This window comes from Dendrobates tinctorius, unplaced genomic scaffold (assembly GCF_039654945.1).
Source record: "Dendrobates tinctorius isolate UK_male_01 unplaced genomic scaffold, ASM3965494v1 ptg000105l, whole genome shotgun sequence".
NCBI lineage: Eukaryota > Metazoa > Chordata > Amphibia > Anura > Dendrobatidae > Dendrobates > Dendrobates tinctorius.
This window is the reverse complement of record NW_027361773.1, coordinates 3,377,576-3,395,367: the sequence shown is the minus strand read 5'-3', so window position 1 is coordinate 3,395,367 and position 17,792 is coordinate 3,377,576.

The following is a 17,792-nucleotide window of genomic DNA, read 5'->3' as shown; positions in this document are numbered from 1 at the left end:
CTTAGTCATAGTGTGGAAGGAGTCAGAGGGGATTTCCTTGTTGCTCTGACAGAGCTTGGTGGCAGCTATTCAGGAGGAAAGCTGCATTCTGGTGCTGGACTCTGTTGCAGGAACAAGTGCAACAGAGTAAAGCTAAGTTGTGTTCCCCTGTTTGTGTTTTTCCTTGGTGTATATTAGTGCAGCGGTGGGGCCAGTGCCTGCGCCACCCAACTCCCTAGCTAGGGATAGGTGTAGGGTGTGCCAGGACGACAGGTTCCTAAGTAGCGCCCGGTGCGGAACCGGCATAGGGAATGTTAGGAGGAGTTAGGGACACTGACTCAGGGGAGTGCAGGAGGTCTCCACGTCCCCTTTCCCTATCGCAGGACCCACCGTTGTAACTGTTTTCCCTTTCCCTGTGTCTTGTTGTTTTAGTTACCGGCCAGCGGGCCGCGTCACACAGGACCGTATCACGTGCCTCGTCTTGTTGTTTTAGATACCGGCCTGCTGGTCGCATCAAACACAGGATGGGTCCACGTGACATTAGGTTATAAGTAATTTTGGTCAGGGCTGTCTCAGTGGAGAGATGGGGGCGGAAACCAGATTGTAGATTGTCAAAGCGCAAGTTAGATGATAGGTGGGAGGAAAGTTCAGCGTGGATGTGCTGCTCCAGGAGTTTGGAAGCGAATGGGAGCAACAATATTGGGCGATAGCTGGATATAGCAGTTGGGTCGAGGGTTGGCTTTTTTAAGGATAGGCGTGATTGTGGCATGTTTGAAAGCAGAAGGGAAGGTACCAGACATTAGTGATAGGTTGAAGAGGTGGGATAGAGTTGGGATAAGTGTGGTGGTGAGGTTGGGGAGGAAGTGGAATGGAATGGGGTCAAATGCACAGGTTGTGAGGTGCGATTTGGAGAAGAGACAATTAAGCTCCCCTTCAGTGATGTTGGAGAGTAAGGTTATGGGGTTTGGGCATTGGTCTGGTATACAAAGGTGTTGTGGTGGTTGAACAATGAAGACTTGTCTTGACTTTTGTTTTCTTCCAGCGCCGCTCTGCAATCCTGGACACTTGCCGGAGCTTTTTAGTGGTGTTATTGTGCCAGGGTTGTCTGTTGATATGTCGTATTCTGCCATGAACGAGAGGGGCAACCACGTCAATAGCTGATGCAAGAGTGGCATTGTAGAAAGCAGTGGCAGTATCTGTGTCGTGGAGTGAGGATATGGATGCCAGTGGTAGAATAGAGTCAGAGAGCATGTGGGTGTCTAGGTGTGCAAGGTTTCTGTGGGTGTGCACGTGTTGCTGGACATGGGTGACAGGTGAGGAGGACAGGGATGAGAAAGTGAGTAGATGGTGGGCAGATAGAGGGAGAGGTGAGGTGGTGAAGTTAGAAAGAGAGCAGGGGCGGGTGAAGACCAGGTCTAATGTGTGTCTGTCTGTGTGGGTGCCTGAGGAGGACCACTGAGTAAGTCCAAAGGATGAAGTAAGGGACAGGGGTTTGGAGGCTGCTTACTGAAGGGTATCAGTGGGGATGTTTAAGTCACCCATGATGACAGTGGGGATGTCAGTTGAAAGAAAATGAAGAACTCAGGTAGAGAATTGGTCAATGAAGGCAATGGTCAGGCCTGGAGGTCAGTATATGATGGCTACTTGGAGGTTGGAGGAAGAGTAGATGCGGACAGAGTGGACTTCAAAAGAGGGGAGGATAAGGGAGGGAAGAGGTGGGATTGGGTTAAAGGTGCAGTTGGAAGAAAGGAGAAGACTCACTCCTCCACCATGTCTATTGCCAGGGCATGGAGTGTGGATAAAGTGGAGGCTGCCGTAACACAGCGCAGCAGGGGAGGCGGTGTCAGAGGGTGTCAGCCAGGTTTCTGTGAGGCCGAGGAAGGCAAGATTGCGAGAGAGAAAGAGGTCATGAATCACATGGAGCTTATTGCAGATGGAGTTTGCATTCCAAAGTGCTCCTGAGAAAGGGAGCAGGGAGTTGGGTGTCAATGTCACAGGTTTTAAGTTGGAAAGATTGCGGTAGTTCTTATTAGATAGGGAGCGATAGGGAGGGGTAGTAATGAGGGGTATGAGCTGTGGGGGTCCAGGATTGGGAGATATGTCGCCAGCAGTGAGGAGAAGCAGAGAAAGGGAGAGCAGATGGGAGTAGAGTGGGCAGCTTGTTTTATATTTCATTCGAACAGATTTGAGGTTGAGGAGCAGTTCAAAAGAGGAGGTTAGGTGGGGAGGGAAGGGGAGATGATTATTTGGTAAGAGGGTGCTGGGGTTTGGGGATAGCGAAGGAGAGTGAGTATTAAAGGAGCAAACACTGTGAGGGCATATGTAAACATGGTGGAGGAGTAGTAAAGTTAATAGAAAAGCTAGATCCAAGTAATAAAGTCTTTACTCAGCACTGCAGACATACCCAAAAGAGACAGGTGTATAGTGAGGGGTCCTGACTCCTGCCATGACTAACTGCCATATTAATAACTGCATCTTCACGATACTTTTGCTGCAGTGATACTTATGCTGCAGGGAGACACGTGCCTAACCCCGCACACGTGCCCCCCCTAGGAAGCATCTGAATATATAGGACTGAGTGGACGATCAGGTGAGAGGGATTGTGGGAACTGATTTGGGATAAATTACCAATTGGCTAGCACACCAGGGGATGTTAGACAATCAAAGGAACAGGGCTTGGCTACATCCATATGCTAGTAACACCTTGCACCTGCCAACATCTCTACTGGGCCCAACATGGATATACAGCAGTAAGTATTGAGTTACATGCAACAAATGAATTTAGCAAACATTCAGCAGGCACTGTTATATACCATTAAATGCAATGTTGCAGTAGACAGCAGTAGACAGCAAGCAGAGATTGTACCTTTAAATGAAATGTTGCAGTAGACAGCAAGCAGAGATTGTACCATTAAATGAAATGTTGCAGTAGACAGCAAGCAGAGATTGCACCATTAAATGAAATGTTGCAGTAGACAGCAAGCAGAGATTGTACCATTACATGAAATGTTGCGTTGAATAGTATTAAAAAAACAAACACATACTGTACATATACAGTACACATATTACCCAAACAGTTAATCCCTGATGCCCTCGATCACCTGCAAAAAAAAATTATAAACCAACAGTATACTTCCTGTTCTGATGTAATCCATTTAATAACGATTGTCTCACAAAGATCTCCCATGTAGAGCTGTCACAATGGGAGATGTGACCGCTCTACAGGGGCTCTGGTGTACAGTGACAGGAAGTGATCCTCCAGCAGTGTATCACTCCGCAGCCTAGAGGTCACTGGAGTTCGTCCTGTCACTTACGGCACCGCAGCATGACAAAATTCTCACACAGCGGTAGTGCCATAAAGTGAGAGCACGAACTCCAATGAACTACACTGCGGGAGTATTATCTCCCTTCAGTGTGTCATCAGAGGCTCCCGATGTGGCAGCTCAACATGGGAGACCATCGTGGGACACTTGTTATTAAATTGATTATATCGGAACAGGGAGTATTGTGTTGGTTTATTATTCTATTTTTTTTGCAGGAGAGTGAGGGCTTTGCAGGAATTAGGCATATAATAAATATGGTAAACTGTGTTGTGTTTTATTTCATTAAAATACTTTACACTGGCTGTGTTTTTATTTAACCTGTAACAACTATAGGATTAGTAATGGATGGGTGTCTTATTGACACCTCTTCATTACTAAGCCAGGGAGTTGATGTCACCAAACAAAACAATGGTGACATCAACCCCCTCAACTGTTACCCCTCTTGCCACCGCTACATGGCAAGTGGGAAGAAAGAGGCTAAGTACCAGTATTTGCGCATCTTAGAGATGCTCCATTTCTAGGGTGGTTGAGAGCTGATGTTGGTAGCTAGGGGGCATTATCCATGGCCCCTTCCTAGGCTATTAATGTCATCCTGGAACTGTCTGCATAGCCTTTTCTGGAATTTAATTATAGGGAGACCCCACGTCATTTTTTGGGGGTGTCCCTATTTTAATAGCCAGTAAAGGCTAAATATACATCTGTGAGCTGATTTTAATAGCCTGGGAAGATCCATGGGTATTACTCCCTTCCAAGGCTATAAGCATCTGCCCCCAGTCACTAGCTTTCCCTGTTCTGGTTTTGAAAATTGCGTGGGAGCCCACACAATTTTATTTTCCAGGACCGAAACGTCACCACATGGGCTATTAAAGAGCACTTTGTAAACTTTGGACATGGTGTGCTTCCTCAACTTTTTGAAATTATCTATAGATCTATCTATCTATGTATCTATAGATCTGTCTATCTATCTATAGATCTATATATCTATACACACACAAAATCTGCATAAGCCGGGGTCACACTTGTGAGAAACTCAGATGAGTCTCTCATCTCAATACCCTGCATTGCCACCGGCACTCAGGACCGGAGCATTCAGCTGCATAGAAACACATGCAGCCGCACACTCTGGTCCCAAATGCCGGCAGCAGTGCTGGGTAATGAGGTGTGAGACTCATGCGAATTTCTCGCAAGTGAGACCTTGGCCTTAAACTCAATATCTGTTTAATTAAAAAGAGCAGAAAAAAATGGCATTGGCTCCTGTGCAATTTTCTGAGCCAGAGAGGGAAAACCGATGACTTGGGGCAGATATTCATAGCCTAGGAAGGGACCATGGTTATTGCCCCCCTGGCTACAAATATCTGCCCCCAGCTGCCCCAGAAATGGCGCATCACTAAGATGCACCAATTCCAGCACTTAGTCTTCTCTTCCCACTGCCCTGTAGTGGTGGCATATGGGGTAATATTCATGGGGTTGATGTCACCTCTGTATTGTAAGGTGACATCAAGCCCGGCTTAGTAATGGAGAGGCGTCAATAAGATACCTATCCATTACTAATCCTAGAGTTGGTAAAGGGTTAAAAAAAGACACAGCCAGAATAAAGTATTTTAATGAAAAAAACCACGAAACAGTTTCCCATCTTTATTGCATGCCTAATTCCTGCGACACCCTCAATCACCTGTAAAGAAAAACAATAATAAACCAACAGTATACTCCCTGTTCCGACATAATCCATTTAATAACAAGTGTCTCACGATGATCTCCCCTATAGAGCAGTCACATCAGGAGATGTGACCTCTCTACAGGGCCTCCAGTGACACATTGACAGGAGACAATGGCTCCTGCAGTGTTATCACTTATTGTTCACTGGAGTTCATGCTCTCACTTTACGGCATTGCTGCATGAGAATTTTCCCACACAGGGTTGCCGCAAGTGACAGCCTGAACTCAGGTGACCTCTGATGGCAGAGAGATGCACTGCAGGAGGAAAACCTGCAGCCATAGTATCACCAGAGCCCCTGTAGAGCGGTCACATCGTGGGACAATCATTATTAAATGGATTACGTCGGAACAGGGAGTACACTATTCCTTTATTGTTTTATTTTATTTTACTGGTGACCGAGGTCATCGGGGATTAGCTGTATGGTGAGTATGTACTCTATGTGTGGATTTTTTTTTTTTACACTTGGACACACTAGCTGGATGATGGGACTACTACTGTCCTATCATTGGCTAGCTGTCACTGTAGCAGGCATAGCCGGATGGGACTAACAGTCCCATCGAATTATGCCTGCCTACATACAGACTAGCACACACACAGCCCCGCAGACCACCGCCGACACCTGCAGACCCCCGCACACACATACACACACAGCCCCGTAGACCCCCGTTGACCCCTGCACACACACACACACAGCCACGCACACACCCGCAGACCTCCGCACACACGCACATATACACACAGACACCCACACACAGACCTGCAAACATAGCACTGCCCACACATAGCTCTGCCCACACACTCTTCCTCCTCCCTATCTGCAGTATCTGATGACATATACACATGGGGTAATTAGAACGGCTTCCCCATCCTGTTAGTATTTCTGGCTTGCATTGCTCTGTTGCTGCAAGGGTTAAACTGCTTTGTTGGACTCCTGGAGTTCTCTGCCTTTATTGTATAAACTTTGAGTGTAACAAACTGAGTGTTAAAGCCCTTTTACATTTAGCGATGCACCAGCGATCCGACCAGCGATCCGACCCAGTCAGGATCGCTGGTGTATCACTAAATGATCGCTAGTGAGCTTTCACACAGAAAGATCTCACAGCGATGCAACAGCGACGCAGCGCACGATACTCACCTTTCACACACAGCGATCCTGACGTCCTCCCGCCCGCGTCCAGCGTCGCTCGTCTCACACAGCAGGAAGCCCAGCAGGAAGCAGGTGACGAGAAATGGAGCCGCTCGATCTCGCGCGATGAGCGACAGACAGCGGGGGAGCCGGTCAGAGGTAAGTATCACACATAGCGATATCGCTATAACGTCACAAAATCGGTGACGTTATAGTGATATCGCTAGCGATATCGCTATGTGTAAAACCCCCTTAAGAAACAGACTTGATAAGTGAGGAGGTGTTACATTGTATGTTAGAAAAGCTTATATCTGCACAGAGATTAAAGCTTCAGAGACTGGGAGTTCTATGGAAACTGTTTGGGTAAGAATACAGAACTCTGCAAAGGAATACGTGGATTTCGTGGATTTCAGGTGGTTCATCCTGAAGAAGAGGTTGCAAAAAACCGTAGAATAAACCACTGTCAAACTTTATTAACCTTCCAGAATTTCATCATTTGGGCAGCGCCGACGAAATCCACGTATTCCTTTGCAGAGTTCTGTTCCAGATAGTCGGTGACCGACTTGTGGATCTGCAGCAGCCCTTATCTATACATGCTTTGAATACCTACTACCAGGTGAGCAGTTTTCTGTCAAACCGCTTACTTTATTTGTGGGATAAGACCCTAAATTGCGCTTGTGTCTCCCTCTTTCCTCACAATACTGGGTAAGAATACAAGGAGAGAAAAATGGAAAGGACACCATTGTAGGCATTTACTACAGGCCACCTGTGCAAGATGAAGATATGGATGAACTCTTTATGTATCAAATGGCCAAGTTCTCCAAAAAATATGAAACAGAGGTCATGGGAGATTTCAACTATCTAGACCAGTGTTTCTCAACTCCACTCCTCAAGACCCACCAAAAGGTCATGTTTTCAGGATTTCCTTAGTATTGCACAGGTGATGCTGTTAATGCTTCAGCAGGTGATGAAATTATCACCTGTGCAATACTAAGGAAATCCTGAAAACTTGACCTGTTGGTGGCTCTTGAGGCCTGGAGTTGAGAAACACTGATCTAGACATTTGTTGTGAATCTCTCTCAGGCAAAACTAACAGGTCAAGCAAATTTTTATCCTCTCTTGCTGACAACTTTATCTTCCAAAAGGTAGGGGAGAAAACAAAAGGATCTGCTACCTTGGATCTAATCCTTATAAACCGAGAGGAAATGGTTGAGGAGGTAAAAGTGGCTGTAACCCTAGCAGGTAGCGACCATGCTATTTTAGAATTTTGGATAACTAGAGGAGGAAGACCTGTGAAGACTCAGACTTCAAGGTTACATTTCAGAAAGGCAGATTTAAAGGACTCAGAAAGACAATCGGAGGGATCCAATGTCTGGATATCGTTAAGGACAAAAATGTCCAGGAATGATGGGAAATCTTGAAAAATGCCAACCTGTTCCTTGGACTGTGGGAGAGGGACCACTTTATGTCTGATGATTTGACTTCTGTTGAGCACATCACTTTTTGAATGCACTATATTGACGATAATTTTTCATTTGGCAGGATTCTACCAACTCTTTGAATGAATTTACTAAATTCTTGAATTCTAATCAGATCAATGTGCATTTAACATTCCACTTCCATAAGGACACTATTGATTTTTTGGATGTCCAAATTATGAGGGATTTGAATGATTGTTTACAGACATCTTTTCTGAAAGCAAACCACAATTAATTCTTTGCATCATGCATCCTCTTCACATTCACAGGCTGTAATAAATTCTATCCCAATTGGGCACTTCTTACACCTGTGATGCATTTGCTCAAATGATCCTGATTTTGAGAAGCAAGCCATTGAATTGAGAGAAAGATTTTTAAACCGTGGTTATAGCAAGCGCTTCATCAAGATGGCTTACAACAGAGCTAAACATACCACGCATCATAATGCTCTTTAAATTCATCGTACATCTAAATCAAATGATTCTGTCCAATTTATAACCCAATTTAATGGCCAGGTTGACACTTTACATCATTATCTCAACAAATATTGGACGATTTTAAAGTCTGATCCTGTTCTATCCAAATATATTGGGAACTAGTAAAGAGCTACTATACCAATGAATCTAATAGTACTTTCCTCTCTCAATTTAAACCTACTCCAGGGTGTAAAAGAAGTTTACTAACCCTTTAGGTACTTCACATGAATTGAAGCAATGTGGAAGGAAAAAAAGAACATTTAACTTTTTTTCCCCAAAATTTATCTTTGGACACAATTTTTTTTTTGTCAAGGGTTTCAGGAGAAAATTAACCATAATATTTGCTGTGCAATTTCTCCTGAGTACACTGATACCCCATGTGTGGAGGAAGACCAAACTTTAGGCACCTGGCAGTGCTCAGAAGAGAAGGAGCATCATTTGAGATTTTGAATGTCAAATTGGCTGGAATCGAGAGTGGACGCCATGTCGCGTTTGGAGAGTCCCTGATGTACCTAAGCAGTGGAAACCCCACATAAGTGACCACATTTTGGAAACTAAACCCCCCAAGGAACTTATCTAAATGTGTGTTGAGCACTTTGAACCCCCAAGGGCTTCACAGAAGGTTATAATGTAGAGCCATAAAATTAAAATATCATATTTTTTCCAAAAAATGATCTTTTCACCCTCAATTTTTATTTTCCATGGGTAACAGGATCCCAATATTTATTGTGCAATTTGTCCTGAGTGCGCTGATACCTCATATGTAGGGGTGAACCACTATTTCTGCACATGGTAGAGATTGGAAGGGAAGCAGCGCCATTTGACTTTTCTGGCTGGAATTGAGATCGGATGGCATGTTGCATTTGGAGAGCCCCTGATGTGTCTAAACAGTGGAAACCCCCACAAGTGACCCCATTTTGGAAAATAGACCCCCCTAGGAACTTATTTAAATGTGTGGTGAGCAATTTGAACCCCAAGGGCTTCACAGACGGTTATAATGTAGTGCCTTAAAATTAAAAAATCATATTTTTTCCACAAAAATGATCTTTTCACCCCCAGTTTTTATTTTCCCACGGGTAACAGGACCCCATAAGTTATTGTGCAATTTTTCCTGAGTATGCTGATACCCCATATGTGGGGGTGATCCACTATTTTGGCGCATGGCAGAGCTTGGAAGGGAAGCAGCGCCATTTGACTTTTTTGGCTGGAATTGAGATCGGATGCCATGTTGCATTTGGAGAGCCCCTGATGTGCCTAAACAGTGGAAACCCCCCACAAGTGACCCCATTTCATAAACTACACCCTCCAAGGAACTTATCTAGATGTGTGGTGAGAGCTCTGAACCCTCAAGAGCTTCACAGAAGTTTATAACATAGAGCAGTAAAATTAAAAAATCATATTTTTGCCACAAAAATGATCTTTTCATCCCCAATTTTTATTTTTCCAAAGGTAAAAGGATCCCAAAAGCTGTTGGGAAATTTGTCCTGAGTAAGCAGATACCCCATATGTGGGGGTAAACCACTGTGTGGGTGCATGGCAGAGCTCACAAGGGAAGGAGCGCCGTTTGACTTTTTCAACACAAAATTGGCTGGAATTGAGATCGGACGCCTGTCACATTTGGAGAGCCCCTGATGTGCCAAAACAGTGGAAACCCCCATTTTGGAAGCTAGAACAGTGGGGTGGAACCACTGTTCGGACGCATGGCAGAGCTCAGAAGGGAAGGAGCGCCGTTTTGGAATGCAGACTTTGATGGAATGGTCTGCGGGCGTCATGTTACGTTTGCAGAGCCCCTGATGTGCCTAAACTGTGGAAACCCCAAACAAATGACACCATTTTGGAAAGTAGACCCCCCAAGGAGCTTATCTAGATGTGTGGTAAGCACTTTGAACCCCCAAGTGCTTCACAGAAATTTATAACGTAAAGCCATGAAAATAAAAAAATCATATCTTTTTCCACAAAAATGATATTTTTGCCCACAAATTTTTATTTTCACAAGGGTAACAGGAGAAACAGAACCCCAAAAGTTGTTGTGCAATTTGTCCTGAGTACACAGATACCCCATATGTGTGGTGGAACCACTGTTTGGGCTCATGGCACGGTTCAGAAGGGAAGGAGTGCCATTTTGAAATGCAGACTTTGATGGATTGGTCTGCGGGTGTCATGTTGCATTTGCAGAGCCACTGGTGTGCCTAAACTGTGGAAAACCCCCACAAGTGACACCATTTTGGAAACTAGACCCCCAGGAGCTTATCTAGATGTGTGGTGAGCACGTTTATAATGTAGAGCCGTGAAAATAAAAAAATTATATTTTTTTCCACAAAAAATGATTTTTTTACCCCCAAATTTTTATTTTCACAAGGGTAACAGGAGAAATTAGACCCCAAAAGTTGTTGTGCAATTTGCCCTGAGTACGCTGATACCCCATATGTGGGGGTAAACCACTGTGATTGCCTTACTGCGATCCTTGGGAGGCAGAATGCACAAATCCACAAAAGGTGAAAAATTAGTTTTATATTTTACGCCGTTCCTCATGTGGTATTAGTGATATGGTGACTATATTCCTTTGGTCGGTACAATTACAGTAATACCAGATTTATATCTTTTTTTCATGTTTAGCTTCTGTCACACACTAAAAGACGCTATTTTTTTGGAAGAATTTTTGTAAGAAATTTTTGCATCATCGTATTTTGAGAGCTATAATTTTTCCATATTCCAGCTGACAATCAAGTCAAGTATGGGCTTGTTTTTTGTGGGACAAGCTGACGTTTTCATTGGTACCATTCTCGGGCACATAACATTTTTTGATCGCTTTCTATTCCGATTTTTGTGGAGGCAGAATGAACAAAAACTAGCAATTCAGGATTTTTTTTTTCATCGTTCCGCATGTGGTAAAATTAGTATGGCAGCTTATGCTGGAGTCACGCACAACGTATAAAAATATGTTCCGTATTTTACGGCCGTAATACGGAGAAATGGTCCCTAAATAGTGATCCGTATGTCATCCGTTGTCAGGGTGTGGCCGCGTATTTTGCCCATGTAAGCATCCGTAAGTAATCCGTATGTGATCCGTATACCATTTTTTTCTCGCAACCTTGCAAAATGGACATTTAATGGTTTTGAGGCCTGCACACAATTTAAATCATCATCAGCAACCCTATTTATTGCCTCTACACCAGGTGCCAACCTCCAATCTGCCCATTTTGGTTCTGTGCTTGTGTTGGTGTCTTGGTGGTTGTTTGCAAACATGTCAGGCACACTTCAGTTTGTCCCGCCGCATTGGCCAGCCATACCCAGTGATTGTGGAGCCGAGGAGGATGAGATGAATGTGGGTGCATCCGCATTTGAGACAACACCTCAATAAAGGCCATTTTCACAGGCTTTATGCATCTCTGAGGAAACATCACAACAAGTTTTTCCTCTATTGTCGGATGACCATTTCTACCTTTGATGTTTTGTTGGAGACAGTGCGCCCAGGGATCACCTTCCAGGACACCAGGATACGCAAATGTATCTCTGCTGAGGAGCGCCTTCTCCTTATGTTACGGTATGTATTCCTCAGCTACAGAATGTATGTAGATGATTCGTTTTCTAACGAATTATCATACTCGGTGACCCCTTTTTGGCTGAGTTACATTCTTAATATTTCCCAAATCTATTATCTAAGTAAGAATACTATGATGCTTTATTACACATTACATAGCCGTGTTACGTGTGTATATGTAGCTTCTTAGTTACCCACTGTTATGGTGATCTATATGTAATGTGTGCATCCTTTAGCATGTAGTAATGTATATATTTTCTCCATTTGTTTAATTGTAGGTTCCTCATAACTGGGCTTTCTTATGCCTCACTCTATCTGGAGTTTTTGATTGTGTGATCGACAATATTCTGGCATAGTCCGGGCTTCATGTTCACAAATCTGGACCAGACTTCATCAAGTGGTCATGCCTGAGCCCAAGATGGGAGACTGGTTGAGGATTGCCAGGGGATTGGAGGCGCACTGCCAATTCCCCAATTTTATTGGAGCCCTGGATGGGAAGCACATCCGTGTGCGTAAGCCGCTGAACTCAGGGTCCCAATTCTATAGTTATAAACAATATTTTTCTGTACTTTTGTTGGCTCTGGTTGACAGTAACTACAGGTTTATAATTGTAGACATTGGGGCTTATGGAAGAACTGGAGTCTCTAGAGTCTTCAATTCTTCCATTATGGGTTGGCAGCTGCACAATAACCAGTTGGGCCTACCACCACCACATCAGCTGCCAGGCTCACATAAAAAAGCGGTGCCTTATGTCCTAGTGGGGGATGAAGCCTTCCAATTGACCAGGCAAGTAATGAGGCCATACCCACGCAGAAACCTTGACCACCGGCGCAGGATTTTTAACTTGCGCCTATCACTTGCCCGAAGACTGGTGGAGTGTGCCTTCGGCATTCTTTGTGCCAAATGGCGTGTCCTCCAGTCTGCCATTCAGCTGAGTGAAGCCAACGTCAATGAGGTCATCAAAGCTTGTGTGGTCCTCCATAACTTTACTAGACTACATGATTGCTCCTCATCTGATGTGGCTAAAGGTGTGCTGAACAATGGGGATAGGCCTAGACCACATGTGCACCCTTTATGGCATCCTCTCTCATGACAATATGCCTCTTCACCCTCATCCTTGGCAGCCCTGGACAGGTAATTGAGGACACCTGTGTCTACATGCCTCCGGGTATCAGAGGCAGTGTTATCTCTTCTACGTCTCCCATGGCGGCCTACGGTTGCAGGCTGGGGGGAGCCCTCAAGACGGACAGTAGGGCTGCTGCTGTTGCCGGGTTCTTCAACAATGCCGTGTGCTGGTGGATCTGCTGGTTCTCGACCAGGTACAGAAACAGATGCTTGCCCTGGTGCTGGTGGAGCTTGGGTGTTACAAATGGAATGCTCAGAACATGGGCCAGCCACCTCTTCACCTCCCCCGACCTGGTCTAGAATGGCCTCAGAATCCGACCCTGTCTCCTTCTCTGTGAGGCTGGATTGAGTTCTGTTAGGAAATGTAATAAAAAAATGTAGCTCTGACCCTAAAAAGCATACGTGTCATGTGGTGTGATGTCTGTACTTTCGGTCTGAGATCCATAATTGGTGCCAAAAAAGACAAGCGGTCAAAATAAATATATTTTCGCTTGGTCGGTGCTGCTGCCCCACTCCTGGCCCTCTGCTGTCTTTCCCGCTAGTACTGGTCGCGGATGCTGCATCAGCATCTCATCACATCCTCAACTGCAATGTGAAGGCAAAATGTAATTTTACTTTTGGGAAATGTGCCAAGCAACTTTAGTAACATTTCACATAGTCATGTGGCCTAGTAGGGTGTGCTTTATATTCTAAATTTTCTATTACAAACAAGGATAATTACATACACAGTATAGGATTTTAGGGGCTGCTTTGAAAAAAATCTTAGTTCTGGCCTTTAAGATGAATGGTAAAAAAGGCGATAACTTACTCATTTGTTGCTGCTCCTCACGTGGCCGTTCACCAAAATTTATAAACATCTGCCCACAGATGCTGCTCCATGCCGCCTCTTTTCTTGCCCGGTCTGAATAATGAACATCCCGTTGGTCCCAAATTTCGGGCCTTTCCTGGACCAAAACAATTAACAGCTCCACATTAATGTGGGTAGACATGCTGCTGGACTCCATGGAGGCGTACTTCCTGGATGTCTGGAGCGTTTTTTGAGCTAATTTGCATGTCTAAGCTTCCTGATAATGGATTGGCCCATTTCCTGTCACCAGGAGAAGTCTTGCGCATTTCTCACATGTCACACATGTGGTCCGTGTGTAATGTGTTTTTTTTGCTCACCCATAGACTTGCATTGGTGTACTATGGGCACAGTACGCTGACAATCGCAGCATGCTGCGATTGGCATGGACCGTAAAATATACGCGTGAAATATACAGCTGATGGGAGCTACCCCATAGAGAATCATTGGTCCGTGTGCAATGAGTGTTTTTAACGCCTCTCACTCGTCCGTATTTCTCTCTAATGTGACACTGGCCTTATTCTTTGGGTCACTACGATGATAGCGATACCTCATTTATATCTTTTTTATGTTTTTGGGATTTTTACACAATAAAAACTTTTATAGAAAAAAATTATTATTTTTGCATCACTTTATTCTGCGAGCTATAACTATTTTATTGATGGAGCTGTATGGTGACTCGTTTTTTACGGGACAAGGTGACGTTTTCAGTGGTACCATGTTTATTTATATCCGTCTTTTTTTTATGAGTTTAATGAGCAGTACCACGTGACCGCTGAAGGCAGGAAGGAAGACAGTGGGAGAACAGAGCTGCAGAGACCGCACCAGGACGGGTTAAGTATAGGCTATATTCACCTGTCCCCGCTCCATCACTGCTTGCTGCTGTATGATGTGTGCTCTGTCAGTGACATTCAGACAGCAGAGGGTGCGGTGACGTGGTTAGTGCGCGCCATGCCCTCTGCTGCCTGAATGTCACTGACAGATGACATGGCAGATAGCGGTGAGCAGCAGCGATGGACGCAGGGCAGGTGAATGTCTCAGGTGCCTGGTCCTGATCCAGCAGCGACACCGGCACCTGACACCCAGCAAAGGAGAGGTGAGTGTGTCATTTTTTTTATTTTTATTTGCAGCAGCAGCAGCATATGGGGGCATAATGTATGGAGCATCTTATGGGGGCAGCATATGCATAATGTATGGAGCAGCATACGGGGGCATAATCTATGGAGCAGCATATGGGGGTATAATATATGGAGCAGCAAATGGGGGCATAATCTATGGAGCAGCATATGGGGGCATAATCTATGGAGCATTTTACGGGGCTGCATATGGGGGCATATTCTATGGAGCAGCATATGGGGCATAATCCATGGAGCAGCATATGGGAGCAGCATATAGGGGCATAATATATAGAGCAGCATATGGGGGCATAATCTATGGAGCGGCATATAGGGGTATAATGTATGGAGCTTCTTATGGGGCAGCATATGGGGCATAATAAATGGAGCAGCATATGGGGGAATAATCCATGGAGCAGCATATGGGGGCATAATCTATGGATCATCTTATGGGGGCATCATATGGCGGCATAATCTATGGAGCATCTTATGGGGGCATATTCTATGGGGCATTTTATTGGGCCATAACTTTTATAGAGCAGCATATGGGGCATATTATTCTAGAGAGTATCTTATGGGACCATTATTAACCTTTGTGCAGCATTATGTGGGGTGTATTTTGTATGGAGCATCTTATGGGGCCTATCATGAACTGTATGGAGCATTATATGGGGCTCCTGATTTAATATGGCTATTCAAAAACATTTATCCCACTGATGTCTTAATTAATTTTACTTTTATTGGTATCTATTTTTATTTTTGAATTCTACCAGTAGCTGCTGCATTTTCCACCCTAGGCTTATACTCGAGTCAATAAGTTTTCCCAGTTTTTTGTGGCAAAATTAGGGTCGGCTTATACTTGAGTATATACGTTATTTATATTTATGAGCATTCTTGTATTTTGGCTTTACTTTTTTATTTTCACTTTCTTTCACTGATTTATTATATTATTACCGTATTTATGATGGATCAGTATAATATACTATACATGTTTATACTTATATATTTCATTCCCACAGTATATGTACCGTATTTTTCGGACTATAAGACGCACCGGACCATAAGACGCACCCCAATTTTCAGCAGGAAAATAGGGGAAAAAAAATAATGTGTCAAATGGGGGTCCGTCTTACAGTCCGAATTCAGCTTACCTGGGAAGGGTTTCGGCACAGGTGGAGAAGTAGTCACAGGGGTCATTCAGTGGTCCAGGTTCGTGCGGTGGCGGCTCTGTGCTGGGGCAGCTGCGCTGGGGTAGGGGCAGCTGTGCTGGGGCAGGGGCAGCAGTGCTGAGGCAGGGGCAGCAGTGCTGGGGCAGAGGCAGCAGTGCTGGGGCAGGGGCAGCTGTGCTGGGGCAGCTGTGCTGGGGCAGCTGTGCTGAGGCAGGGGCAGCTGTGCTGGGGCAGCTGTGCTGGGGCAGCTGTGCTGGGGCAGGGGCAGCTGTGCTGGGGCAGGGGCAGCAGTGCTGAGGCAGGGGCAGCAGTACTGAGGTAGGGGCAGCTGTGCTGGGGCAGCAGTGCTGAGGCAGGGGCAGCTGTGCTGGGGCTGGGGCAGGTGGGCTCTGCGGTGGTGGCAGCGGGCTGTGCTCCAGTGCATTTCTTCGCAGCCCGGAGGCCTCCGCACTTCCCTTGCTGGCCGCCGCCATGTTGCGGTGGCCTCCGGGAGCATGGACGCCGGAAAGATGGCCGCCGGTCCAGGGACGGCGCATGCGCGGGATCAGATCTCGTCCCGAGATCTCGGGGGGCGAGATTCAAATCTCGGCAATGAGATCTCGTCCCCCGAGATCTCGGGACAAGATCTGAAGCTGCGCATGCGCCATCCCCGGCTGGCGGCCATCTTCCCGGCGTCCATGTTCCCGGAGGCCACCGCAACATGGCGGCGGCCAGCGAGGGAACTGCGGGGACCTCTGGGCTGCGAAGAAATGCCGCCACCACCGCACCGCAGAGCGCCGCCCGCTGCCACCACTGCACCGCAGAGCGCCGCCCGCTGCCACCAGCCACAAGGTTAGACCGTGTATTGCGACCATAAGACGCACCCCCCACTTTCCCCAAAAATTTTTGGGGAAAAAAGTGCGTCTTATGGTCGGAAAAATACGGTATATTGTTTATTTATATTTATTTTGGGTTTCCGTGGATATTATGAAATAGTGATACTCATATATATATATATATATATATATATACAGTATATATATATTTTTTTTTTAATTCATATATTTCATATTAATTTATATATATATATACACTTTTATACGTATTTGCATATTTACAATATCTATTTATTTTATTTCTATTTGTCTGTCTCTATAGTACAATGTCACATATTTTATTTTCAGGGAAATTCATCTTTTTATATCTCTCATCCCTGCTACCACTCTTTTGTTGTGCCCATAACTTATATCTACATTACATAAAACACAACAAAGTTTGTAGGGTGTAAATTCTTTATTTCAAGTTGTGCTCCGGGTCTGACCATGCTCGGCTTGCATTCCAGGAGACTGTGGCGGGGCAGTGTCTCTATGTACTTGACACGCAGGGTCCTTTGACCCGGAAGTGTTTGGTCACATGACGCTGGCCGCCCGGCGGCTTTTGGTCTCTCCAATATTTATCCAAAACGCATGTCGGGGCGCGTTTTTGTTCCACACGGTTACCGCCATCAGCCCATTCCAGGTATTTATGCACTATTATCACTAGCCTGTATGACGCTATTTGTTTGGTCTATTTGGACATATATTTGTGCAACAATTATTTTTATCATGGCTATGTCCACGCTATCTACCTGGTTGTAATATTGTATTCTATTTTTTGCCACCTTGGATCTATTTTATTATATAATCCTATAATTTTGTTTAGCCATTTGATGGTGCTATATTATTAATTTTTACAATATAAATATTTATTATATACTTTATGCTGGCGGTCTTTTTGTGGTTTTATTAACTTTTGTGATATATACATATACAATTTTTATGCCATCAATTTTATAATTAATTATGTGTATTATTTTGTGCCACATGTTAATAAAGGCAATTTCAATTTTAACTCCATTTTGTTTTTATTATTTTTACTTTTC